At 39.5% G+C, this 26,958-nt stretch overlaps 1 protein-coding gene across 9 annotated transcripts in view; it reads left to right on the top strand.

Annotated features, from left to right (window-relative positions):
- The window catches only part of ncoa2 (nuclear receptor coactivator 2), a 309,391-nt gene that overhangs the window by 50,428 nt on the left and 232,005 nt on the right, over positions 1-26,958 (top strand). The window contains exon 1 of one of the 9 annotated variants that reach the window (XM_087985958.1): positions 14,981-15,052. The exons of the other annotated variants lie outside the window; for them this stretch is intronic. The gene's annotated coding sequence lies outside the window, so the exon portion shown is untranslated. Of the gene's footprint in view, positions 1-14,980; positions 15,053-26,958 lie in introns of those variants that run through there. 9 annotated transcript variants of the gene reach the window in all.

The raw sequence follows: 26,958 nt of genomic DNA, 5'->3' as shown, positions 1-26,958 counted from the left end.
GGATATTACCTTCCATAAAGTAACATGAAGTTAAACAGGTAAGATTGGATCCTTTTTTGTGTAAGGATAAAAAATGCATTTTATAAAAGGCACTTCCTTTTTAAAAGTTATGATGGATGAGCAGTTTTGTTTTATGTAGTTGAGTGCTCAAGAATGAGTGATCATAAACCTAACTGATCCAGAAAAGCATGTAGGAAAGTCATATTCACATTGCAAGACAGTGGAACTCACTTCTAGAGTTAATGGTAGAGGTCAGAAGCTACATAGCATTGAAAGCTGGATTTAATGGGTAGATGATAGAAACAGGGTGTGGGTGGGGTGCAGGTGAAGAGATTGAATCTAATTGCTTGTGTGGAGGATTAAACAGGTTGGACTGAACTACTTGTGTTGCAACTGCATTACAGTGTTACAAGGATATTTTGCGAACATAACAAATAAATTTTGAGGAACAGCAGCAGACTACTCAGCCCCTTGAGCCTGTTTTTTCCCCATTCAGTCAGATGACTGCTCTGTGACTTGATTCCATACACCTGCCTTTGCTTAAATTTTTGTTAAGGCTTATGGATCAAAGGTATTATCTGTTCTCAGATTTAAAAATGATACTGCATCCACTGCTGTTTGTGGAAGACAGTTCCAAACATCTGCAACTCTTTCTGTTTGGAAGTACTTCCTAACATCTATCCTGAACAGTCTGGCATTTGTTCTTAGCTTATTTCCCAAGGTTCAAGAATCTGCAACCATTGGGAGTAGTTTATCTTTGTCCTATCTTTTGTTGCTATCTTGAAGACTTTTGATCAGATCACTCCATAACTGTCTAAATTCTAGATCTTGGTACTGGTGAATTAAAAGTATACAGTTGCTCAGCTTAAGGGCTGCATGGTCTGGAGCAACCTGAAACATTTAAAGATCCTGGATAAAGGATCATACATTTACATTTTTGTTGATGTCTGGTTTGAGCTCTGCAGTGCTGATGTTGTATCAAAATGTTGAACTTGCATTCAACCAAAAAAGTGCATAGTTTTATAGGCAGGCAAATAATCAACTTGTCAATAGCTCTAACGTTTTATATCTAGACTGTTAAAAGAGCAGACCTTCATGTCTCTGAAAGTAGAACCCTTTGGGATATTTCAATGAATTACTTCTTTGAAGTGTGCTCACTGCTTTTTTGGAGGTCAGTTGGTAGAATTTCTAAAGCTCTGTTTCATAAGCCAGCACCTTGAAAAGCAAAGGAACTATTTTTGGTGCATCACTGGGGATACTGTGCTATCGGTGTCTGACTCGACAGCTTCCCTTTCAAGTACTCAACCATCCTTCTTTGCTTCTGAGTTTGGAACTGCATCAACTTCCATTTCACTCCTCATCCGTAAATGCAGCAAATTTGGCACAAATTAATTGTAGCAAGCTGCAGTTCACTATGTCTTGCATGTTTGTCGTTGTCACCTTCTTGTTACCTGCCTTCCAAATGTCAAGCTTTTCCAGAAAAAGAGAAAAGCAAATGAGCTTCTTTGATTTGAAGAGGCAGTCTAAAAAGAGCTTGCTTCACATAGTGTGGCGATGCTCAGTGCAATTTATTTTTTTTTAAAATGTGGCATTTATAAAGAATCTTTTGCAACTTCAATACCTCAGTGTTTTGTGCTGATGTGTTACTTTTGAGAATAGTGATGTAGGAAGTGCAGTAACTAAATTGTAACAAGCAATGCGATAGCTAACTGGATGATTATTTTCAGTATTGCTGATTGAGAGAGAACTACTGTGTGCTCCTTTTAAAATGGGGCAATGAATTCTTTCATCTTCTTTAGAGGACAGGACTGTCTTAGTTTTCCGTCTCATCCCAAAGCCGACAGGCTGAAGAGTGTAGCATTTCCTACTGGCATGGCAGCCTGAATTGTATGTTAAATCATCTATAATCAGGCTTTAACCATAACATTCTGACTTGATAATGCTATTGTTAACCCAATGCAGACATCTCAAAGGCAAAGTTCATCATTGTGAGCCTGAATTCTGTCGTATTGTCAGCTTTGCATCACGTTTCTTTTTGGACATCCGTATGGTCATTTCTTTCTCATTGTTTCTCATTGTAACTGTGGTTATCTTTAGGTGCCCCTCATCTGTCCACAGGAAGCTGGGCGTAGGGCCATCTCTCTGCTCTGTAGAGAGGCATAGCATCTTTTGTACAATTAAGTGGTTTACTAGGATCACACAGCTGCTGCTTACGGACACTTAAGTCACACAGGAATACCACAGCATTCTGGGATAGTTGCCAGGCCTTTATTTCCTTCCTGTTTTTCTTTCTATCAGAGTTTATCTGCCTGTCTGTCTTGCTTGTTTTTTAAAGCGCACCTCCACTTCACTTACTGCCTCTTTTAATCTCCATTTCTATTCATCATTCACCTTGTATGATTTTTTTTTTCTGTTTCTTGTTAATCCCATTTCACTTCTCACTTGTCACCCTCACCAGTGCTGTTCCCCTCCCACTGTTGAAGTTCACTGCCTTATAAGTTCCTACCTTAACTCATTATTTTCTTCTATTTTGTACCTGAAGATCTTGTCAGTTCTTTCTTTTCCTATAGTTATAAAACTACCTAGTGCTTAGAGAAAGAAGGCACTAGTGCAGTAGACAGGATGCAACTTAACAGCAACTAATCCAAACAACTGAGAATTCGTGAAAATCCTTCAAATCAAAGACCTAATCACAGTACTGTTTTTATAATTCAGAACATAAGTAGGAGATTGTATGGAGGATACCACCAAATTGAAGGGAGTTGGCGAAGATTGATATGTTCCTGTGATGTGGTCAATGCAGCAATACTTCCTGAGTGGTGACGATGCTGCTTCTCAAAACGTAACAGTTTTTGTGATGTCCTCAAGATTGTCAGGAACTGAACTAACTCAAACCAGTGATGATGGGACTGTGGTATATATCAAGGTTAAACTGCTACCTGATGTGGAAGGGAACTTGATATATTTTTATGATCTTACTGCTCTCGTTCTCCATAGCAATACTCATAACTGTTGAAGTAAGCTTTGTAGTTGTTGTGCATATTGCAGCTAGAGTTCCTAAGAGGGGCGGATATTGAGTCTGTGTGGTCTTGGCGCCTGATCAAACAGATTGCTTCGCTTTGTCTTGAAGTTTGTGGTTGCACCTATCCAGGCAAGTTGCAAGTATTCATCACATTACTGATTTGAACCTTTTTCGTGTACAGACTTTGTGGTGGTGTGGTGTTAGTCAGTCATTGCATGTTGCCTGGTCTCTGCCTTGCACTCAAGTCATGGGGGTTACACAACCAGTCTGATTTAAATGCCGATGTGCTCCAAATGGCTTTTGATTTAGATTAGATTACTTAGTGTGGAAACGGGCCCTTCGAAACTGACCCGCCGAAGCGCAACCCACTCAGACCAATCCCCCTACATTTACCCCTTCATCTAACACTACGGGCAATTTAGCATGGCCAATTCACCTAACCTGCACATTTTTGGGCAGTGGGAGGAAACCGGAGCACCCGGAGGAAACCCACGCAGACAAGAGAATGTGCAAACTCCACGCAGATAGTTGCCCGAGATGGGAATTGAACCTGGGGCTTTGACGCTGTGAGGCAGCAGTGTTAACCACTGTGCCACCTTGCTGCCCATAAAATTATGGTTTTTCTGGGTTAATTCTATTCGTTCCATTAGCTTGGCTAATTCACCTGACCTGCACATTTTTGGACTGTGGGAGGAAACCGGAGTACCTAGAAGAAACCCACGCAGACACAGGGAGAATGTGCAAACTCCACGCAGACGGTTGCCCGAGACAGGAATTGAACTCTGGTCCCTGGTACGGCGAGGCAGCAGTGCTAACCACTGAGCCACCATGCTGAGATGTTACTGTGATTATTGTTAACATTTGCAGGGACGTGGTTAGGAATGAACAGTGTCTTGTGCAAATATAACCTGCCACTTGGCAGCCTGAATTTGAATGGTATCCAGGTCCTGCTGTAGGCTAGCGTGACCTTTTTTTATTAATTGGAGCAGTTGTGTATAGGAGCTGAGCACGTGTAGAATTGTTGGCGAACTGATTTGCCTCCATGCATCCTGACCATCGATCTTAATATGTTTCCAGCCTTTCGAGTTTTCCATTTGTGTTTTGCTTGGGATTCTTGGTGCTTTCTCGATTTTTGAGGTAATTCAGGCAGCAGCAATTAATAACAGCAAGTTTGAGATTTCTAATATGTCTACAAAATACCATTGTAATAACAATAAGTTCATGAAGCCAGTGAATAGATTAACTGAAACCTACAAAAAATGGTTAAGTAACAATGAAGTGTTAATGTAAAATGCTACACTTCAGAGTAATACGGTCTTGTATCTAAAAGCAGTGACTTTAATACTGCAGTTATGTAGCTGCTAAAGCAAATGGATTTCACAGAATTGTTACAGTGCAGAGGGAGGCCATTTAGCCTGTTGTACCTGCAACAGCTCCTCATTTACGTAGTGCCAATCTCCTTGCCTTTTTCCCCATACCCTTGCATACTCCTTTTAAATTACCATCCAGCGCCCTCTTGAATGCTCCAAATTGTTTCTTCAGAACCATTTCAAAACCGGAGAGTGTTTATCATGGTAGATACCAAAACTGTGGAGATTTGAGGTGGTCAGCCAAGATTGATTTGAATCTTTACTTTTTAATTCTGAGAAATTCAGACCTGTAAATTACTTTTGCAAACAGACCTTTTTGGTTTGTTAATTAGCATGCATATAAGTGCTATCTGAGATTTGCTTTGAAAACGTGTAGACGATCCTTTTAAAAAAAACTTTTCTCTTTAAATTTTCTCTTAATGCCTTTCATTATTGAACTCTAATCCAGATTTATGCTGTTTTGAAATTAACTACGATGTCCAATCTTTTCTGATAATTTCTATGAAATGTTGAAGCATTTTCAGAGAGCCTGAGACTGCATAGTCCATTTGTTTAAAGCTTGCCCATGTTTTGAATTATGATAACTTTGGGCCGGGAAATGATGGGTTTATATTGCTGAATTCTTCACAGCAGCTGTGCAGGGGCCAAGAGACTTTGTCCTTTTAACACAATGAGCAAAATGGAATTTGGAGAGGAATTCCCCATAGGCTGTTTTGTGTGCTTCTTACTGGTTAGATAGTTGGTAATCATGACCTTTCAAAAGGAACATGTTTACTCTTTATTTATCTTGCATATCAAAGAGACAAATCCTATTTACTTTTTGAATTAATGATAGTCAATCTTGGTCTTTCTCTTTTGTTTGCTGAAATTTACAGCTGTCTCAATTTTCTGTCTTTTGCTTAATCACCGAAACAAATATGCACAAGCACGCGCGCGCACACACATACAAGTTGCATCTCTTTAACTAGTTTTGCCACTTTGTCCCCTTCCATCTTGCTGCCTTCTGAAGGCAATGGCCGAGTCTACACCTTTAGCTAGATCAAATTGCATGTTATAGGTAAATTGGTGGGCGATTGTTGTTGTTTTTGCTACTTCCAGTAGTGCTAGTGTACGTTGGCAAATTTCTTACACGGGTGGTTCGACTGTGGAATGAAATTCCTGAGGAAGTGGTGGATGTGGTACAATTACAGCCTTTAAAAGACATTTGGATAGGTACATGAATAAGAAACATTTAGAGGGATATGGGTCAAAGGGATTATGTTCAGCATGGACTGGTTGGACGGAAGGGTCTGTTTCCATGGTGTATGAATCTATGACAACAAATTAGACTTCTAATTTATTTTAACTTGACACCCAACAGTTTGATTATCTGCAGCTGTAGCTTAAAAAACACTCAACCCTCGGTGCATTTTTTTGAACTGCGGTTTGCTAATGTCTATATGGCTACATTTCTCCTCTGGCCATTTTGTAGGGTTTTGAAGAGTTTTTGTAAAACCAGGTTTACAATTTTTTTCTTGAATTTTTTTTTGTCCAGCTTGTGTTAGAGCACAACTAGGAATTTGACTAGCCCTAGAGATGCCACATGTTGAACATAGGTGGCAACATGTAAACCATGTGTTGTATATAAATTACCAATTATGTTTTGTTCCAACCATCATAATTTGCTGCTGCCTAGAGATGAGGCCTTTGATTCGGTGTTTTTTAAATCAAAGTAGTTTAATTTGTTGTAGCTATTGGCTTTTCTAATGCTTTTGTACTCTGGCTTCATTTGAAAACCTGGCTTGCACAGACTTGAATATGTTGTAAACTTGCGGAAGGTGTAAATCAGTGTTAAAATGGAGCATTGAAAAATAGTGAGCTTTCATACTGTTGTCAAGTTTCAATAAACAAACTCATTCCATTGAGCAATAAATAATATTGAGACCAGAGCAAGTTATTGAGGATACAATGCAACATGTTTTTCTTTTGAACAAGAATGATGTCTTGTCCCTGTAAATGTTCCCTTCACAAAAGGAATTAAAACTCAGCACCTCACCTTAATATGGACTGTTTCAGTATTAAAACAGAACAGGACACCCACAGCTGAGATGCCTGAACCTTTCTAGCAAAACAAAACGTGTAAACTCAGCATGATATTTGAGCATTGTTTACAGTGTTATATTTGTAAAGCAGACAAAAAAAAACAGAATTTTGAGTATTTTTCTGATGTGGACCCAGATTTTTTTTCTCTTTATTTAGGCAATATGAGCTTTGTTGGCTGGGTCCACATTTACTACCCATCCCTAATTGCCTTGTGAATGGGGTTAGTGATCTGCCTGTTTGAACTGTTGCGGTCCTTGTGACATAGGGACTCCCACCATATTATTTAAGAAATTCCAAGATTTTAAATCAACAGTACTGAAGGAATGGCGATAAATTTCCAAGTTTCCATTTGCAAGAGACGTTTGGATAATCTCCTCCAACAATCTTCTAGAAAGAAAGGTGATGGGAAGTGTCTGGCCAAAGGTTCATTTTAGCTGATTTTTTGAATACACAAATTTGTGTAAAATAATTTGACACTCATAGCTTTTTATTTGTGTACAGTATTGGGCAGACATGATTGTTTAAATTGTGTTCCTCCAGTATTTCCTCCAGCAGAGTAAATAGTGTGGGTGAAGAAGACTGTGATCTTGTAGCAATGTTGTGCCATGAAAGCTGGTTTAAAACACTTTTTTGTTCAAGTGAATATAACCTAATAATTAGAGTCAGGCCATTGAAGAGAGAAGTATAGGACTTTTACACAGGACCTTTAAAAGTATAGAACTTTGCCTGTTCAAAATCAGTGAATATGAGCTGAATTAATCATTTTTAAATCTAAAATCTGTATGCTTTAGCTAAGGATGTAAAATATGAAAAGATATGGAATCGGGGCAAATGAATGATGTTGATATACAGATAAGCCATGATTTCCAGTGAATGTCTCAGTGACCTACTCCTGTTCTTCATTTTTCTTGCTGTTACTATCAGACATACAACATGAGTCTTTTGCAGTAATTTGAAAGACCGACAGTAGTATTGCCCATTTAACCATCAGTATATCAGGAACCACAAGCTTAGTTTATGCAATCTCTCCTTGTAATCTAACCCTTAGAGGCTTGGTAACATTCTGGTGAATTGGCAACATAAGCCTTTCTACAGAACAATGCCTGGAATTCTTTTCAGTACTCCTTTCAATTGAAGATTCAAATTCTGTTAGGTTCTCCTGATTAGCTTTTGTATCTGACTACATCTTAGTGATTTTGGACAAGTACCCTTGAAGCTGTTGGTATTTCTAGGTTTTGTACTTAAGTCTTCCTGTAGTCTGGTCCAAATTGAATTTGAAAAGTATGGTACTTATGCCAGACCTGTATTGAACCTTGGGCAGACCATACCAATGTAGATGTAGAGAAATTGGAGAGGGAGCAGAGAGGGTTTACACATATGTTGCCAGAAATGTATGGGTATGGTTCAGGAAGGGATTGAATGCGTCTACAGACTTCATTTTTCAGGAAATAAATCTTTAAAATGTTGACCGACTGGATATAAAGAGATATTTCTGAGAGATATTTCTGCTTGTGGAAGAGCTTATCAAGAGACTATAAATATGAAAGTCACCAAGAAATCCAATAGGAAATTCAGAAGAAACCTTTTCATCTTAATGTCAAGAATGTTAAATTCTTACCATTGCTGTCAACACTCCTTATTATACCACCAATCTTTATGCAAGCAAATGGTTTGAATGTAGAGCTTTTTATTCGGTTATCCAAGTAATTTAATAAATGTAGTGACTAGTTAAGGTCCCAGCACAGATCATGGTGGAACTGTCCTAATTACCTGCTTCCATTTAAAGTACATGTCCTTTATCACAACTGTATAGTCACCTAACCAATCTACCTATCGGATCAGAAGGGTGAAAACAGCAACACATGCACATGCTCTCACACATGCACTCACTCATACATTCTCTCTCACACTCCCACGCACTCTCATACATACACACACACACATGCATACACGAGCACATGCATATACACACGCACGCACACAAACCCATATACACGCATGCAAACACATACACAAACACGTACATATATACGCACGCGTGCGCACTTCTCACGAAATAGTAAGAAAGTTATGCTTGCTTAAATTATGTGAGCTGGAGTTTTAAAATAAAATGTATTCTTGCTGTTTGTTTATATCATTGCTTTGTTAATTACCTCATTCATTTTTTGTTTATATTATAATCTATGGATATCTTTATATAGTTGCACTTATTTTTAAGAAGTGAATTACGATGAAATTACTCCATAATGAGCTGTTTTGCTTTAAACTCTTAGGAAGCTGTTGCTGTACAATGCAGCGAGATAGAAATGGATGTGCTTGACTGAACTTAATAAAGCACAAGCCTCTTGCTGCCAGTCGTTCGTAATGAAAGCAGGTAGTGTAGTTTAGAGTCCATTTCCTCTTGCTTTGTGAGGAAAAGCTTATGAGGCAACACGTGATTGGCAATTAGCCTGGTGTGCCTTGGCAAGCAGAACTGGCTTAAAATCAGCAGAATTCAAAGGGAAAAATAAGTTTAACAGATGCGTAGTGCTCAACATGTGAAGCATAACTTCTTGGTCGTGGGTTATTGGCAGGGCAAAGTCATTGGAACAGTGAAGGAAAGATACATGTCTGTTTTTGTTAAAATTTATTTAATGCCATTCTTCATTCACTTTTTTTTGGCGTTTAACATTTTTTGTAAATTAGAACCAATTAAAGTAAATCTGACATTTTAACAAATGGGACACATCAACAATTTCTCTCAACTTATTAATGGCACTAATTATTTTTTTAAGTCTTTCTGGGAAAGAAAATTTAAGTTTTGGTTCTGGTAAGAGTGAGTGATTATTATCACTTCCTAGGCCGGCACTGGGTCAGCATTTATTTCCTGTCCCTAGTTGCCCTTGAAGGTGAAAATGAGCAGCTTTTGAAGCATTGATATCCATTTGGTGTCGGGACACAAAGCAGTTATTTGATTTTATTTATTGTTATAAAACATAATGAAAAGTGTTGTGTAGTAGCGCCAGAACATGGTGACATCTTAAAACACAAAAATAAAAGTGGAAAAATAAAGAAAAAAATGTTCAACTTCAGTGCTTCTTATTAAGTGCTCCGTGATTGTCAATGGGCTGGCCAGGCACAAGTCCCCTTTGCCAGGTCGCTAGAAGGAAAGTCACCACTCTTCAGCAGCATCTTGCCTCCGCCAATGCTCTCGCCACAGATGCTGCTGGGTACCATATTGGCCCAAATTCTCCTCTGCTGCAGTAGCCATGAATTGGCGTTAGGACCGCCTTGTCAAAGCAGAAACCACCGGGAGCCCAAATTCTCCTCTGCTGCTACAAGTCCATTCCGGGCTCACTCGCTGATGCTGTTGCTGCAACCAAGCTCTTTAACAAGAGCTAACAAAGATAAAAGGAAGGAAAAGGAGAAGAGGATGGAGTGAATGAGCCCTGAGCTCAGAAGCTCTATTCCACCATCTCACCAGAAGTTCCGGAAGTTAGGGACCGAGTTCGGGTTTTTGACCCAACGACATTGAAGGAGTGGTGATATATTTCCAAATCCGGATCGTGAATGGCTTGGCGGGAAAGTTATAGCTGATAGTTTTCCCATCTGCCGGCTGACCTTACCTTCCAGATTGAAGTGGTTGTGGGTTTGGAAGGTGGTTCACAAATCTTTGGTGAATTTCTGCAGCGCGTCATGTAGATGCTACTGAGTGTCGGTGGTGGACGGAGTGAACGTTTGCGGAGGTGGTGCCAATGAGGCTGGCTGCTTTGTCCAGGATGGTGTCTAGCTTTTTCCAAGTTGTTGGAGCTGCACCCATCCAGGCAAGGTGTATTGTGGAACACACCTGTGCATAACTGCAGCAAAGAGTTTCTTCTTCAACTGAGGAATGGAGCTCTTTAGAAAGCTGTTTTAAAGAGAGGGATTAGGTGGGCTTTACCAAATGGCAGCTTCTTGTTGTGTAGGATTCTTTTGATTACTGAAACAAATTTAAAGATTCAAAGTCAGTCAACAGGCAGAGGGTGATGGATGGAATTTGGTGAGAGAGGGGATACGAGCACGAGGGTTTTTGATAAGCCCCAGTTTATCGTGGGTGAAAGATGGGTTGCAGTGGAATAGCCAAAGTCACCAAGTCTTCAGTGTTTGTTTCTGCAGAAGATGAACTGAGGCAAGGGTGGAGTCGGACAAAGTTATGGAGGTGAACTTGGATATGGTGTCAATGGATAAGTTGTCAAAAGTTCCTCCTAGGATCAACTAGGATATTGAGGTAACGAGCAGGACTAGGGAGAAAATGCATTGAGGGCATGGAATCAAAGAGTTTTGATTATTCTTCAACTTAGTTGAAATTTCTGCTGATCTGGCATTATGTTGGTCAGCAATGTGAATTCTGGGCAGTCGAGAAGGTGGAAATGTTAAGGTAGAATTAAGAGTCTTCCACGTGGATGTGGAACTGGTGTGTACTGTAGAAAAAAAGTATAGTCCCTTACTATATGGATTTCCATGTGATGGTAATCACAGGGCCTGTGCTGATGGTCAAGTATCGTAGAATAAAGGATGTTGCCAGGGTTGGAGAGTTTGTGCTGTAGGGAGAGGCTGAATAAGATGGAGTTATTTTCCCTGGAGCACTGGAGACTGAGGGGTGATCTTATAGAAGTTTTATAAAATCATGACTGGTGTGGATAGGGTGAATAGTCAATGCCTTTTCCCCATGGTAGGGGAATTCAGAACTAGAGGGTATAGGTATGGGGTGAGAGGGGAAAAGATTCAAAAGGGACGTAAGGGGCAACTCTTTCACACAGAGGGTGGTGTGTGAATGGAATGAGCTGCCAGAAGTAGTGGTGGAGGCTGGTACAACTGCAACATTTAAAGGGTATCTGGATGGATAGATGAATAGGAAGAGTTTTAGAGGGATATGGGCCAAATGCTCGCAAATAGAACTAGATTAATTTAGGAAGGCATGGGTGATTTGAATCAAAGGGTATGTTTTTGTGTGCTGTGCAGTTCTGACTGTGTAAATCCTCCGCCGCCCCCCCCCCCCCCATTTCATTGTTTGCTGTTTCATACACACTGTAAGGTTTGTTTTTTTTTACACTGCATAATACTTTGAAAGTTTTGCAAAAGATTCTGCAAATAACATTATTCAAAGAACACAGATTAGCTTCAGATCAAGGTTGAGGGCAGAGTTCATTGGTGGATAACTTTATATTGAGTATTCGAAATGGGTTTTATATATTTTAAACATTTCTGAAGGCTGTAGCAAGATTTCCGTCCCAAAAATAATGCCATAAGACATTGGAGCAGAAGTGGGTTTATTCAGCCCATCAAGTCAGCTCTGCCTTTCACTGAGATTATGGCTGATCTGACAATCCTCATACCCATTTTCCTGCCCTTTCCTCTTAACCCTCGATTCCCTTACTGATTTTTAAAAAGTCTCTCTCTAAACCTTGAATGCACTTAACAAACTTCCAAATTTACTCTCCTCCTGAGAAGGAATTCTCCTTATTTCTGTCTTAAATGTACAACCTTTTATTCTGACATTATGCCCTCTGGCCCATCCTGCATCTACCACATCCAGTCCTGAGAATCCCGTATGTTTCAATAATGTTGTATCTCATTTCCTACATTCCACGGAATATAGCCCAATTTACTCAACTTCTGCTAATAAGACTCTCGGTATCTGGTATCAGGCTAGTGTATGAAGGCAGTTCAGAGAACAGTATCAGTATAACTCCCCTTTGATAAGGAGGCCAAAACTGATCTCAGGATTCCAGTTATGGTCTGATTAGTGCCTTGTACCATTTAAGGAAAACCTTCTACTTTTATAATCCATTCCCTTTGAAATAAGGGCTAGCAATCCATTTGCCTTCCAGATTAGCATCCAAGTTCCACAGGTAGCTTTTTTTATGATTCAAAACAAAGACTCCCGAATCTCTGTTCTGTAACTTTATACAGTCTTTCTCTGTTTTAAATAATATTCAGTTCCTCTGTTATAGAGTCATAGAGATGTACAGCATGGACATCCCTTCGGTCCAATCTGTTCCATGCTGACCAGATATCCCAAGCCAATCTAGTCCCAACTGCCAGCACCCGGCCCATATCCTCCAAACTCTTCCTATTCACATACCCATCCAAATGCCTCTTGAATGTTGCAATTATACCAGCCTCCACCACTTCGTCTGGCAGGTCATTCCATACATGTACCGCCCTCTGTAAAAAAAGTTGTCCTGTAGGTCTCTTCTATATCTTTCCACTCTCACCCTAAACCTATGCCCTCTATTTCTGGACTCCCTGACCCCAGGGAAAAGACTCTGTCTATTTATCCTATCCATGCCCTTCATGATTTTGTAAACCTCCTATAAGGTCACCCCATAGTCTCCGCTCCAGGGAAAATAGCCCCAGCCTGTTCAGCCTCTCCCTGTAGCTCAAATCCTCCAACCCTGGCAACATCCTTGTAAATCTTTTCTGAACCCTTTCAAGTTTCACAACATCTTTCTGATAGGAAGGAGACCAGAATTACACGCAATATTCCAACAATGGCCTAACCATTGTCCTGTACAGCTGCAACATGATCTCCCAACTCCTGTGCTCAATACTCTGACCAATAAAGGAAAGCATACCAAACGCCTTCTTCACTATCCTATCCACCTGTGACTCCACTTTCAAGGAGCTATGAACCTGCACTCCAAGGTCTCTTTGTTCAGCAACACTCCCTAGCACCTTACCATTAAGTGTAGAAGTCTTGCTAAGATTTGCTTTCCCAAAATGCAGCACCTTGCATTTATCTGAATTAAACTCCATCTGCCACTTCTCAGCCCATTGGCCCATTTGGTCCAGATCCTGTTGTAATCTGAGGTAATCCTCTTCGCTGTCCACTACACCTCCAATTTTGGTGTCATCTGCAAACTTACTAACTGTACCTCTTATGCTCGCATCCAAATCATTTATGAAAATGACAAAACGTAGAGGGCCCGGCACCGATCCTTGTGGCACTCCACTGGACAGGCCTCCAGTCTGAAAACCAACCCTCCACCACCACCCTCTGTCTTCTACCTTTTGAGCCAATTCTATATCCAAATGGCTAGTTCTCTCTGTAATCCATGTGATCTAACCTTGCTAATCAGTCTCCCATGGGGAACCTTGTCGCTCGCCTTACTGAAGTCCATATAGATCACATCTACTGCTCTGCCCTCATCATTCTTCTTTGTTACTTCTTCAAAAAACTCCAAGTTCATGAGACATGATTTCCCACAAATATCTCAGCAAGAGGCCCAACAATCACTTCTCTAGCTTCCCACAGAGTTCTCAGGTACACTTTCTGATAAAGTTCATAACCTCACATTTCTCCACACTTATATTTCATCTGCCAGGTTATTGTAGTCAGTAGTGCTTTTTACTTCAATTAGGCTACTTCCCATTCAGATTTTACACTGAAAATTATCTGATGATCCTCGTGAATGGTTGGTCTAGATATTTTCTAATCAGCCTGTTCAGAGATACCCTAACACACCTCTGGTGCAAGTGGCACTCGAGCCCAGGCCGTCAGACTCCGAAGTAAGAACTCCCCACTACACAATCACCTTTGTAACAGTAAGTAATGTTTACATATTCACCATTGGGCTGGCTCCTTATTCCTGATTTTATTGAATCATCAGCAGCCAGGGTCACATTGGAGCCCATGTTCCCCAGTACATCGGGTTGGGTTCTGGATTACTAGTCCAGTGTTATTACCATTATGCCACCACATTCTCTTTTAATGAAGGGGAATGAAACCAATTTAATGTACTGACCTATGCCGTGACTCCTTCAGTTGGTTTTTGTCCAGTAGAAATGGCTCAATTATGTCACCAATGCAATGACAGTCTGTCATTGAAATCACATTTTTAATTTGCATATCACTTTTGTTTTTCTGTTTGAATTCACTTTCTGGTTAGTATGAGATTTCAACCATGATCTGGAAAAGATTTTAAATACACACCTTTTTGTTGAAGGTGTAATTGCTCAATATAGCATACTTAATTTAACAGTTTACACAAATATTTTCCTTCATCTGAGAGTTACTTTTTGATGTGAATCTGCTGGCAAGATTCGATGTTTGGCTGTTGCAAGAAACATGGTGAGCTCACTTTCATTCTTGTTTGACAGAACTAAATTTATCTATTTTTAGGAAATCATCTTTCCTGTCTTTCGATCTCTCTCTCTTTAATGTAGAAAAAGGATTCAACAGCAGTTTTGTTTAACCTCTCCTCCGGAACATAGTGAGTCATGACAGGCAACTGTTCCATTTGCACCGGCAACTCTCGCCCTCTCTCCCTCTGTGTGTCTCTGTCTCTCATCATTCAAATAGCAATGTGAGCATTAACTAGAGAGTTGGCAAGTTATTTGTCTGTGGGCACATCAAGTGATCCTATCCTTGTTTATCTAATGCTCCTGTTCTGCCGGGGGTCATTTGATAATTATTAACATTTAAGATTGTGGCCAGTTGCAGTGCACCTACCATATCACATGCCTGGGTTGAGAGCTGAATCTGGGATTTCCCAAATTGAGGTTCAGAAATTCATCCTCCAGAGACTTCCCTGGAGCCAGTAAGTTTATTCAAAGAGTAAGTCATTTTGTCTGTCAAGAGTTGTCTAAATGCTTCAGTTGGTAAGAATATATTTCAGTCTTAACATGTTAAACTGTTCTGATTTGTTTCTGTCAGTTCCTCTGCCAGTTTCAATTTCTTGATAATCAACATATTTCTAGTTAAGTTGTTGCCATGTACTTTGCCTTGTTTTTGATCTTTTTGGATCAAAATATTTTGTCAAAATGACAAATTATAGCAAATGCAGAGCTTTGATATGTTCTAAATTTTTAAAAATATTAATCAAGAGTTTCCTAAGGCAACTGATTTCACTGAATATAGTGTGCAAGTTATCAAAATCTAACTTCTGTAAAACAAACGAGTAGGATTGGGAATGGTAAGAACATTTCAATACTGCTTTGCTTTCTTCCTTTGGTTGTACCATAGTTTTTAATTCCTAACTGTTTGGAAATGATTTAGTGTATAATCTGGCCGTTAGTGTCTTTGTGTCCTCTTTATCGTTGTAAGTGAATCAAATCAATACTTGAAGAAATTCACAGATGCAGAACCTATCAGTATTTCAAAAATATGAGTAAGGTTAACCAATCTTAATATTTTGTTAAAACATAAAGTAGGAAACGCAGTAATTAGCAACTTTCTCCTTTATTTTGTTTCATGGTTCATGTTCTCCATTGGTAAAAATAAACCATTTTAAACTTTATATTATTTGCATTTAGGATATATAATTACATAGTTTTTCTTGCTTTTATTAATCTGGTTGAATCTGGGCTTTGTTTGGGAAGTTTCGATGTGTGAGCAGAGCAGTGAGAAGCATTTGGCAATGTCAGGGCGTGCTTGATGGTGGTGGGAAGAAATCTGGGAACTTGGAAGTGGTTATTCCAAAAATGTCCCCCTTTTTTTTTGACACGTGTTTAGCTCCAGTTGTGAGCACTGCTTTGACTTTGTTCTTGTAAGCGGCATCTTGGAAGTTCTTGGTCTGGCTTCAGAGGATCTTTATTTTAAAGCTAGTCTCACTAGAAATTCAAGAATGAACCAGTTTGTGTGACCTCACCAGGTGCCTGAATTGTTTTTGACTGAACTAGAAAATTTCCTGAGTGGCGGAGGTGAAAATGTTTGCTGCGGAATCCTTTATCCATCGGCACTTCCTTTCAAAAAGCCGGAGGATTTGACAGGGTGGATGCGGCTGGGTTTTTTTTCTTTTGGGGAAACTAGAAATAGAAGATACGATTTAAAGTTAAGTTGTTTCCTATATTAAGACAGATATCCCTTTTTTTTAATGTGAGGCTTGTGTAATGGGATGCTATCCTTTTCCAAAGAATGGTTAAAGTGGCCCGAGCTTATTGGGGTAGGCGGGAATTGGGAACTGAGGCCACAGTCAGATTAACCATGGACCTACTGAATGGCAGAACAGGCTAGGGTACAGAATGATCTATTCCTGATCCTATTTTTTTAATGTAATTTTGTATGAGATTTGAAACTTTCACAGGATACATTATTATTTCTGGCAGTTATAAACCCCAAATCTGGCCAGATAAAGAGACTCCCTCATGTTAGTGCTGGATGCAGGCACGAACTGCTCAAAGCCATCAAATTTTGTGTTTTGGGTGGATATTTTCTCCAGAACCAATGAAGGAAAGTGGCTGGAAGCATCCTTAATTTTTCTTATTCTGTTGAGTTTTTTTGTATTATTGTCTATCCAGTCATTTTGGCATTGAGAAGTAATGGCACCTCGAACCATATACCTCACCACATTTGTCTCTAATGCTGGTGTGTTAGGATTTAAGCTACAAGCTCTCTTTCACGCTGCTCGTCATGCTGACTGAAAAATGTATCACAGTTCTGTCAGTGCCACTGGGTTATAATCCCTAATGGTATTGTGGATGTACCTACACCAAATGCAATGCAGCTGGTCAAGAAGACAGCTCGCCACTGCTTTCTCGAGAGTTACTAGGGATGGGCAATGAATGCTGGCCCAGCCAGTATCGTCCATATCCCATGACTGAATTTTTAAAACGTGATCTGAAAAAACAGGTGTGCATGCAAAATGCTTGTTGAGCAAATGGCTGCTAACATTACTATTTTTAGAAATTTACTTGGTAATTCAAAAAAGAGTGCTAGTGATTTGAAAATGGTCCTTCTGATAAGCTGGTCAGACTTAATGAAAGAAATCAAATTTTATCAGCTTGATTGTTTTTCATCCGTGATGGTGAGGCATCATCATTAAATAAAAATTAATGCTCTTATGTAAGTCACTGCATGTCGAGGATGGAGGCAGTGGCCTAGTGGACTGTTAATCCAGAGACCCAGGTAATGTTCTGGGGAGAAAATGAGTTGCTGGAAAAGCGCAGCAGGTCAGGCAGCATCCAAGGAGCAGGAGAATCGACGTTTCGGGCATGCGTCCTTCTTTAACGTCGATTCTCCTGCTCCTTGGATGCTGCCTGACCTGCTGCGCTTTTCCAGCAACACATTTTCAGCTCTGATCTCCAGTATCTGCAGTCCTCACTTTCTCCTCCTAATGTTCTGGGGGCCGAGGTTTGAATCCTGCCACAGCAGATGGTGGAATTTGAATTCAATAAATATTTGCAATTAGAGTCTAATGATGACCATGACTCCATTGTCGATTGTCAGAAAAAACTCATCTGGTTCACTAATGTTCTTTAGGGAAGGAAATTGCCGTTCTTACTGGGTCTGACCTACATGTGACTCCAGACCCACAATAGTATGGTTCACTTTTAACTACTCTCTTGGCAATTAGAGGCAGGCAATAAATGCTGGCCTTGTCGGCGATACCCTCATCCCGTGAATGAATAATTTTAAAAACAATCTAGATGTTAATCATGAATGATTGATTGATTGAAAAATCATTAGATGAGCAAAGACCTACTGGTCAATCCAAGTGTACCAAGTAATTGAGATGCCTTTTGTAATTGTTTTCTAAAACAGCTTGGAATTATGTAGAATCTTTTTTTTAAATGTCCCAGAGCATTGCATAGAACAGTTTTATAAAGCAAAATTTGAAACCAAGCCACATAAGGCAATGTTAGGGTCTATATCATTTTGAGGATTAAAGGAAAGAACAATAGAGCGGAGGAAAGACTTAAGGAGGGAATTAGAGAATGTAAGTTTTTGACAGTTGAAGGCAAGGCCGGCACTGGTAGGACAACTAAAACAGGGGAATGTCAAGAGGCCAGAATTAGATGAGTGCAGACATTGCAGAGGATTGTGGATTGAAGGAGATTACGAAGTTAGGTCATGGAAAAATAGAAAATAAGGATGAGAATTTTAAAATTGAATAATTTGTCAGAGGAAGTGGTGGAGGTTGGTATAATTGCAACATTTAAGAGGCATTTGGATGGGTATATGAATAGGAAGGGTTTGGAGGGATATGGGCCAGATGCTGGCAGGTGGGCCTCGATTGGGTTGGGATATCTGGTCAGCATGGACGGGTTGGACCGAAGGGTCTGTTTCCATGCTGTACATCTGACTTTATTTCCCGCTGGGAGTCAGTATAGATCATTTGAGCACCAGGCTAATATGTGAACACCATGTTCGAGTTAGGAGGTCGGCTGCAGATTTATGGATGGCCCCCAGGTTATGGGAGGCTGGCGAGCCGTAAAATAGTCTTGTCTAAAAGTAACAAGATTTCAGCAGCTGAGTAACTGATGCAGAACTGGAACCAGATAGTATTTGAGATAGAAATAGGCAGCCTTACTGATAGAACAAAATATGATTTAGAAACTCATCCTTGGGTCAAACATAACACCAAAAGCATGAACAGCGTGGTTTGTCAGTCTTAGGCAGTTGCCCAGGATGGCAGCAAAGGAAGCTGAATTTGTAATGGGGCTGAAGACCATGGCTTTGGCTTTCCTGTGTTTAGTCACACGGAAATTGGGATGTTCATTGATGCTTAGTATGGATAAAAGTGTTGCAAATTAGTATGCTTGATTCATGGTAAAATCCAATGGAATGAGTTACTAGCAGGTTTACATGGTAGTAACAGATGAAGTAATGGCTGAAAAAGTGTTCGTATCTAGGTTCACGTTGGAAATTAGGTTTCCTAGAACATGTGAACCGATCCAATGTTAAAATAACTGCAGTCATACTGAGAACTGGCCTGCTCTGTTCAAATTGACAGATGGGAAAGAGTAATGAGTCATGGTCAGTACTGCTCTTGTGTGCTGTTTTCTTTCCTTCGAGGCATGCAAATACATTCACATTTATATCTTTCTTGATTTCTGCTTTCTGTTCCTGGGTTCACAGTAAAAATGCTTTTTCCACTATGCAGAACAGTATTAATTCGTGAGATGTAATTTGGTCCTTATTTTAAATGACATATCAATATTTGTATAAAAGACTTTGATTTTAGAATTTTTAATATATAGTGAATGAATATCAAAACTTGAAGAATTTTGCAAAATAGTTTAGTAGGATTGATTTTGGAGCATGGGAGTTAGGTACACCTAAAGAGCTTTCAGATAATTCTGAAAACACTAATCTTTAAGGCCATAAGAAATAGGAACAGGCTGCTCCACCAGTAAATAGGAACATGGCTAATCCACCATTATGTCTACTTTCCTGCCCTTTCTCTGTAACCCTTGATTCCCCTACTGATCAAAAATCTTATCAAAAATATACACAGCTGTCTGTGGCAAGGAGATTCAGAGACACTCCACCCTCTGAAAGAAGATATTTCTCTTAATCTCAGTCTCAAATTGGCACCCCTTTTATTCTGAGACTATCCTCTCTGTTCCTAGACTCTGCCATGAAAGAAAATATCCTCTTGGCATTTACCATGTCAAGCCTCTGAAGAATCCGGTGTATGTTAATTCACATAACACCAATCCAAAGGTTTATTTGAAATCACAAGCTTCCGGCACACTACCCCCTTTGTCACCTGAAGATTAGCATCTGCAAGCTCTTTAGATGTACCTGGCATTGTGTGACTTTTGACCTTGTCCACCCCAGTCCAGCACTATCACCTCCACACCACAATTGCCATTAAGGCGGTGGTAATCCGGTGCCTTGAATTGTCCTTGGGTTTTTTTTTAAACTTCCTGCTGATGACCACATTAGCTTAGTTACCTGAATGGCTGATTTGCAATGCAGTGTGATGCCAACAACATGAGTACAACTCCAGCTCTGGCTGCGATTACCAGAAAGGACTCTCATTCTCTCTCTCTCTCTCTCATCACTTGAGCAGTGGTGACCCTCGGGTTAAGTCGCCACCAGTCATCTCTCTGAGAGAGTGGCCCTATGCCTGGTAAGGCAATGGTGAATTTACCTTCTCATGTTTACTGCAAACCCCTCCCAGCTGCAGGTATAATATTCCTTCATACTGAACAACAGTTAGGGAGAACATCAATGTAGTAATAGTACAGGGCCTCCTCTTAATAGGGGACTTCAGTGCCCATCATTGAAAGTGGTCAGTGGCAGCACAATGATTGAACTAGCTGAGTCCTAAAGCTTCTTGACTGGCCTTCTGTAAGGGAAGCAACAAGAGGGATGTACATACTTTGCCTTGACCTTTCTCCTCACGATACACCTGTCACGGACTTATCTGTCCAAGGTGATAGTATAAATAGGAGTGATCACTACACAGTCCTTGTGGAAACTAAGTCCCACCTTCAAATTAAGAAATCCTTCCCCACTGCACTAAATGGAATAGATACCAAACAGATCTAGTTGCTTCATGCTGGGCTTCCATAATGCCCTGTAAGTCAACAGAATTATAATCACACTCTCAAACTCTAATGTCATGGCTGGCATAACTCCATTCTACCATTCCTGTCAGCCCAGGGTATCTAACGTGACTCCATCTTATACTGCTGGCATGACTTCCTGCACTTATTGATACCTCATTTTTAGGTATATTTTGTGTTGATGCCAAGCACCATACAGTGTCTGTGGTAGAGCTGGGCAATACCTTAGCCAATGGATCACAGGGTCTGGAGGCAGTGTTGAGGACTTCTGCCAAATGTATACCATGGTGCTGCTATCACTGCTGGGTCTGTGGCATTGGAACAGGATATTGTCGGGGATGATGGTGGTGTTGGGGACATCATATGGAAGGTGTCATTTTCAGTGAGTATGTCTGTGTCAGGCTGTTGCTTAACTTGTCTGTGAGACAGCTTTAGAATCTGTGGTGCTGGAAAAGCACAGCAGGTTAGGTAGCATCCAAGGAGTAGGAAAAACAATGTTTCAGGCATAAGCCTTTCACCAGGAATCAGTTTTAAGCCCGAAACGTTGATTAGACAATAGGTAGGCCATTCTGCCCTTCGAGCCTGCACCACCATTCAATATGATCATGGCTGATCATCCTTAATCAGTATCCTGTTCCTGCCTTATCTCCATAACCCTTGATTCCACTATCTTTGAGAGCTCTATCCAACTCTTTCTTAAATGAATCTAGAGACTGGGCCTCCACTGCCCTCTGGGGCAGAGCATTCCACACAGCCACCACTCTGGGTGAAGACGTTTCTCCTCCTCTCTGTCCTAAATGGTCTACCCTGTATTTTTAAGCTGTGTCCTCGGATTCTCCTACTCCTCAGATGCTGCCTGACATGCTGTGCTTTTCCAGCATCAGCAGTCTCTGCTTTCTCCCTGAGAGACAGCTTTCCCAATTTTGGTACTAGCTCCCAGACTTTTGGAAGGTGAACTTTTCAGGACTAACTGGGCCAAGTTTGCCATTGATTCTGGTTCATAAGTTGAGGCCAGGTGATTTACCCCGTTTCATTGCTGCTTTTTTGAGTCTCGAATAGTTGCTGGGCCATTCCTGAGCATGGTTAAACGTCAGTCACATTGCTGTAGATCAGACCAGGGACAGAGAGTTTTCTTTCCCTGAAGGACACTGGTGAACCAGGTAGGTTACGACACTGATTTTTGGGATTATATTTTCATTCCAGATTTTAAAAAATAATTAAAATTCCATCATCTGACATGAAGGGATGACCCTAGGGCCTTATCTGTGTCCAGTTACTAGTTTAGTGATGCCACATTACCCACTGCCATCCCCATCTTCCTCAAAATAAGTTTTGTATCTTGGTGTGATATAGAGCTCCTATAATTTAAACTTGCAAAATATTTAATGCAGGTTGTTTTAATTTTTGTAAATTATGGGGCACTAGTAACAGCAATTTTCCAGTAGATGTTCAAGTAGCCTACTTAATTTTAAAGAATCAGGTCTGGTTGAAAATTGTTACGTTTTCACAAGTCTAGTTTGTCTATCCCCATCCTCAACATTTCTTCACTTTTGATTCCTGCCAATTTCTGATGAACGATCTAGTAATTGAGGAATATTAGAAATCAATGTTTGAATGCTGCCAAGCTACAATTGACTTCTGGTGTCAAAATAAGAACAATTTTTCTCTTCTGAGGGTGACCTTGTTAGTGGCAGATAGGAGCTAAAGGAATTGCAGTGGCGATTAGAACAAAAAGGTAATTACATTGATATAATTTTTAAAAAGCTGTGGATGCTGGAAATCTGAAACCAAAACAGAAATTGCTAGAGAAACTCAGCAGATCTGGCAGCATCTGCGGAGAGAGAAATCAGAGTTAATATTTTGGGTCCAGTGACCCTTCAGAACTAGATGATTTCATTTCATTTTTAACATTGCATGAAATCTGTTGCATGTCTGTACGAATTGATTTTAGCTGACTTTTTTTTTGTAAAATTTATTTTTTTGTCCAACTGCTCGCTCGTTTGTAAGTTGTAATGTGTGACTTTGCTCGTTCTGTCATGATAGAAGTTAATGAAGAAAGTTCCTTATTTAAAACTTACAAGCGTGTACATTTCAAACTTACATTAGAAAAGTTACTCAAGCTTGATATTCCAAGCTTCTGTAAATATTTTGTAATTTATTTATTTAAAAAACAAACTGCTTTCAAGTCAATATTTAACTGATCATGAATTATTTCAAATGTATTAAATATATTTCATGTAAATTATGCATGTAAAAAGATTGTAATCTAACAAGTATATTGATTATTTTAATGTATTATAGTCCTGTAAACCCTAAGATATAGCTACTAAATTAGATGGTTGCGAGTTGTGTTTGTGGAGACATAGTGTACTTGAATTCCACAATATTAAAAACAACTTGGTTAACTTCAGTTGAAACACTAGCCCCAGTGTTTGTGCTGACTTGTATTGAATTCCCAGATTCGTAATTAAATCAAAAATGTTTATCAGAGTACTACTTCATGGTCTTGGATAAATCCTGTGACCCTCCAAAACAACATTGATATTTTACAAACTTAGGAGTGTATTTGTAAATTTATGTGAAGAGTAATATTGTGTGTTTCTCAGTGATTGATTTGAAGTCTGGAATGAAGGTGTAGAGTTGAAACTTTTCAGCCAGCATTTTGCTATGCTTATAAAGTTAGTGTGAATCTTGCTATTCTGTCCAAACTATAGAAAACCCTTGGGGCAATTGATGGAAAGAGAAGCAGTAGCTAAATAACTCGCATACCAACACATTGTATGTGTTTAAATTTTTGATTGCAGTTTGTAACTTCAGGTTGGAAATAGCTCATTGATTAAAATGATTAATGTTTCAAGGAGCTTTATCGAAGTATTTTAGATCAGATAGAAGCCAAAAGTAAAATGCCTGGGCACTGATGTGTTGCAGCTTTTTTATTAGCAAATAATTATTTCCGTACTATTGATCACTGTGTCCTGAATTGTAGGAATCTCTGCATTGGTTGCAGGATTTGTCTTGCAAATAAACTGTATTTTTGATTTCTGTTACTACTTGTGTTCAGTATGTCCATGAATTATTGATTCAGTTAACACTATTCTAACAATATTTTCTGAAGTTTAACTATGTCCCACCTCTTCTAAGAACATTATTCTGATGTCCAAATAATTTCCAGTGGAAGCAATAAGATTTTGAAGAGTTCAATTTTCCTTTCTCTTGCCTAAATGCATTAACTCTCTTGTCTTTAGAAGTTAACCATCTGCAATTTGGAAGTATTTAGTAATGACGGGATCAAAATCCTGGCCAGTTTATGGAAGGTTGCTGTAGTTAGTAGTGTTACACCAAGTTTACTAGGCCTCTGGTGATAGGAGTGAGTTGCAGGAAGTATGGAACTGCAACATACAGGCAAGATTAGACCAGACAACTCTGCCTTCAGCCCAGTCCATCCTAGTCTCTGCCAAGACAGGTCATAGGACATTTTTTTTAACTCTCCCTCTGTGTTGCCTGGTACAGCTGCTGCAAGTGGCCATGAGAGAATCAGACTTCATAGTGCTGTTGCCTTGGGTACATATCATTCTAATCCTCACCTTCTGGACTCAAATGTTACAAGTGGTAATTTAACCAAGATGTTGGGAATACTTGGTGTTTCAAGTTGTGTCAAGTTAGAAAACGGGATAAAACTTCTCAATGCTTCTTTCATGATATTGACCAAACATAGGCAAGTGGGACTAGTTTAGTTTAGGAAACTTTTTATAGGCATGGACAAGTTGGACTGAAGGATCTGTTTCTGTGCTGTATGACTCTATAACTTAGTTATGTTCTACCTTGAGTGCCTATTACTTGTCAAACATACTATCCAGTGTTTGAAGGCTGTTGTTAACATTCTTTGGCTAACAGTAGGAAAACTGAACCCTGAGTTAATCTGGTTTCCAACTGCTTAGTCAGTGTCCATGGAAAGTGAGAAAGAATTCTCTTATTTCTCCCACATCCAAACCTTATACCAGTGTAGAATGAATTGTAGAATCATTGCCTTGGTTAACTTCTGACTCTCTAGTTTAAGTCTCTTTGCCCCTTTGAAATGAAATTAATCAAGAAGTTTGAACGTTTCCTGTGTTACAGTAGTTGGCCATGATGGAAAACACTGTTTTGGCTGTGAGGCATATTCTCCTGGATTGTGTTGATGAAAAGTGCAATACAAATGAACTGAGCATTCATTGGATCTGAATTCTTCCCAACTTCTCTAGTGTGAGAAATTTTTGAAATGTTGCAATTTAAAGAGAATTTTATATCTACTTTTTATCCATCCTTTGATTTTTGAAGTTTTTTCAATGATTTCATTTTGTTTTAATGGTCAGTGGTAGGAGGCTGTTTTATTTTTAATGACATAATTTTTATTTGTATGTAAGGCTATCACAATGAAACTAGATCCTGACTACCTCCTGCCCAACATGAGCCACTTGCAGTGACTGAGCATCTTGCTGCCTTATTCCTGCATCCAAGAGGTTTGCTGCAGTATTTTACCTTGGGAATGGATGACTGGTGCATGAGACTTCATTGACCCCCTTACAATTCAACACTTTTGAAGCAAAAGTTCTTTTTCAGTTTATGCCTTTTGGAAGCTGCGTGGGAGAGAATTTGCATGTGGAAATAGCTTTTCTGCATAGTTCTTGGTTTGTTTTTCTTTTTCCCCACCGAAAAGAGATAAACAGTAGCAGTAAAACGTTGGATCCATGCTGAAGAAAAATGCTTTCCTCCTCCTCTGGCACGTGCCCTGTCTGTCTCTCTTGGTTTAATTATGATCATGTTACATCATGCTTGGGAAGGAATTATAACAACTGCAGTGAGAGTATCTCGGGAGATTTGAAAATGTATGTCCCGACTCATGAGCCTACCAGAAGCTGTAAACACTCAATTTGTGTTTTCTTCAAGTTGTACATCGATGACAATTTTGCAAATGACTAGAATATCTACTTGTTTGAATTTATGAAAATCTTCCATATTAACAGGGAATGAGACTGAAGTTTCTAGAGACTTTCTGCTGGCTTGAATCTGGAATAGAATACCAGAACTTTGCTACAGGCATTGAAGCTACTAAATTTTTGATTAGCCTTGCTGTATTTGGGGGAAATCTGGAAATTGTTGACTACTCTGTGCCTGGTATTTTCATGTGAATGCTGAATGGGTAGGCAGATTTGCAGTAACCATATTTGCTTCTGTTAGTGACCCTGCTGCTGTTTTCCCTGGCGTTCTGTAATCTGACACCGCAGCCAGATGTTGAGATGGAGTTTAAACTTTCTAGACTCTTTAAACTAATGAGTACACAAAGACTTTGTGCAGTGCATTGCAAGCGTGGTCTAACATTTCAATAACTTTTAATTTTTAAACTTTTAATCAAAATTCACATTACATCCTTATGAAGATATGCAATTAAATGTCAAACAAAACCTGTAAAATGGTATCAACAATTTCTGACACTAAGCAGAAAGCTAAACACAATTATCTTTAAAAACCTGGATTTGGTTTGGAGTCTGAATGAATAAACAAGTCGGACACAATTAAACCCTTTTTTTTGTAGGACTGCATCTCCTGAAACATTTGTCCCATGGGAGTTGTATTTTCATTTGAGCTATTTCCTAAATCAAAAGTCAAGAATTGCCTGCACCCAAGGACAGTAACATTTTGAAATTAAAGTTGCATTGGTTGTACTGATTTTTTTTTTTGGCACTTATCTACCACAGGGGTGCACACATTTTGGATGTATCCAACTTTCACCTTTGTAACTCTCTTGTTTTCCTTTGTCGTGTATCTAACTTCAATGCAATCCTATTTTATGGATGACTTTTCAAGCTGATTAGGCCAAACTTCCATCATATCACTTTACACCACACGTTCCTTTATATATTTACGGCCAACCGGTAACAGCATATTTGCATAACAGCATTTAGCATGAGAACATATGCCAGGATACTTCACGGTGGTGGAATTAGAAATAAATGGACTCTAAACCTGAGATTAGGAGACCTAACCAAAGCTTTTTGGAAGAGATGAGTTTTGAGCAGGAATTCTAAGATGAGAGATAGAAAGATAGATGAAGGAAAGGTTTGGAGTATGGACCTGCCTAATTGAAGTCCAGCTACGAATGGGGCAGGGCTGATACACTTAATGGTAGAGTCCTGGGAAGTGTTGCTGAGCAAAGAGACTTTGGAGTGCAGGTTCATAATTCCTCAA

This window comes from Chiloscyllium plagiosum, unplaced genomic scaffold (genome assembly GCF_037043375.1).
Source record: "Chiloscyllium plagiosum isolate Xiang-an unplaced genomic scaffold, Cpla_swu_hap1 HiC_scaffold_4, whole genome shotgun sequence".
Classification (NCBI taxonomy): domain Eukaryota; kingdom Metazoa; phylum Chordata; class Chondrichthyes; order Orectolobiformes; family Hemiscylliidae; genus Chiloscyllium; species Chiloscyllium plagiosum.
Note: the sequence above shows the minus strand (reverse complement) of the source record. Positions and strands in the feature narration are given on the sequence as shown.